This window comes from Triticum urartu, chromosome 7A, assembly GCF_056163025.1.
Source record: "Triticum urartu cultivar PI428250 chromosome 7A, HENAU_Tu73, whole genome shotgun sequence".
NCBI classification, from domain to species: domain Eukaryota; kingdom Viridiplantae; phylum Streptophyta; class Magnoliopsida; order Poales; family Poaceae; genus Triticum; species Triticum urartu.
Genome location: NC_141879.1, coordinates 235,020,147 through 235,022,232, shown reverse-complemented (window position 1 = coordinate 235,022,232; position 2,086 = coordinate 235,020,147).

Below are 2,086 nucleotides of genomic sequence, written 5' to 3'. Positions count from 1 at the left end.
GCATTGCATGACAAACTAAGCATACACCCAGTACATAGACATGGCATAGAAGCTAGACATGGAAAGAACAACAACATAGCATACACGGATCAACAACAACAAGCTCGGCAAAATTGCTAAACATGTTAACTATCTGCCAGGAACATTTTATAGCAAAAGTAGAGCTCGATTGACTCAAGCTAGGGTGCTCCATAATTGCAAACAAAGACATGGATGGATAGAGAACAACAATATCTACAAAACATCCTTACTGATCATGCTCAAAAGAGGATGGATCACTAGGAAACAACATGAACATATGGCATAAAAATAATGACAGGACAAGGACTTAGTGAAATTCTAAGTCCCCGAAATCAGCATCATTGAGTAAGCTACTTTGCATGCTTGTGCTAGTCACCACAAAGATCACAAAAATACATGGCATACACCCCTATAAAGATGACATGGCATTCTTCAAAACACATGTAGAGCTCAGGATCATAGCATGCACACATTAATCATGGCAAAAATGACAAAAGTGCATTTGCTGAAACAGATCTGAAACTATCATCACCTAGCCCTCATCCAATAGCATTTCAGGCATCAAGATGAGCTCAAATGAAAATGATGCAATGAGATGAAATGATGTACTCGTCGAGACGAACATTTTGATATGCTACACGCACGAATCGGAGCAACGGTTGCAGAGTTACGGCATGATGAAAATGCCTAAAAGTTACTAGGAAAAAATGACTTGGAGAAAATTTGGACCTCGCGGAAAGTCAACGCGGGCGGCGGATCTCGCCGGAATTCCACCGGAGTTGGCCGGAGAAGGCCGGGTAGGTCGGATCCGGGGCTTCCTCCACCGGATCTCGCCGGATCCGGGCTGGAGCTCGTCTGGGAGGCGACGGGAGGAGAGGTAGGGGTGCGGGGCGGTGCAGGAGGTCGGCGGGTCGTGATCCGGCGGCTGCTCCGGCGATGAAGGTCGTCGGTGATGGCGACGACGAGCGGCGGTGCACTGCGAGCGGTTGAGGAGGCGCGGAGAAGGCCGGGCTCGGGTGCGGGGTTCTCCGAAGCGGAGCAAGGCGGGCGCGCCGGCCGGTGGCGCGAGGAGATCCGGCAGCCGAGGCGTCGAGTTCCCGTCGCCGGAGTTGGTCGCGGGAGACGGTCGTGAAGGCGGCGCGAAGATCCGGCGAGGTTGCGGGCGCGGGCTCTCGCGGGGCGGCGGCGGCAAGATGGGCCCGCGCGGGCCCCGAAAGGGCTCCGCGGGCCGCGGCGGCGGTGGGACGACGACGGCCACATGGCGAGACGGGATTCGCTGCGGCGGGCGGTTGGACGTGTCCGGCCTCCGGGCGGACATGTCCGGCGGCGTGGGAAGGAAAAAAAATAGGGTTCATCCGCGAAAATGGAGGGGGAGGCACCTATTTATAGGTAGAGGGAGCTAGGAGAGTCCAAATGAGGTGCGGTTTTCGGCCACGCAATCGTGATCGAACGATCTAGATGATGGAGGAGGTTTAGGTTGGTTTTGGGCCACTTTAGAGGGGTGTTGGGCTGCAACACACACGAGGTCTTTTCGGTCCCTCGGTTAACCGTTGGAGTATCAGACGAAGTCCAAATGGCATGAAACTTGATAGGCGGTCTACCGGTAGTAAACCAAGGTCGCATGACAATTCTCGGTCCAATCCGAAAATGTTTAATACCCGCACACGAAAAGAGGTAGAAAGGGACACCGGATGACATAGGAGCGCCGGAATGCAAAACGGACAATGGGGACAATGCTCAGATGCATGGGACGAACATGAATGCAAATGTGATGCACATGATGACATAATATGAGATGCATGACACGCAAGCAAATGACAAGGCAACAACATCGAATAACTGGAAGACACCTGGCATGTGACGCCCCCGATTTGACCGTACACTAATCATAGATGCAAACATGTACGATCAAGATCAGGGACTCACGGGAAGATATCACAACACAACTCTACAAATAAAATAAGTCATACAAGCATCATATTACAAGCCAGGGGCCTCGAGGGCTCGAATACAAGAGCTCGATCATAGATGAGTCAGCGGAAGCAACAATATCTGAGTACAGACA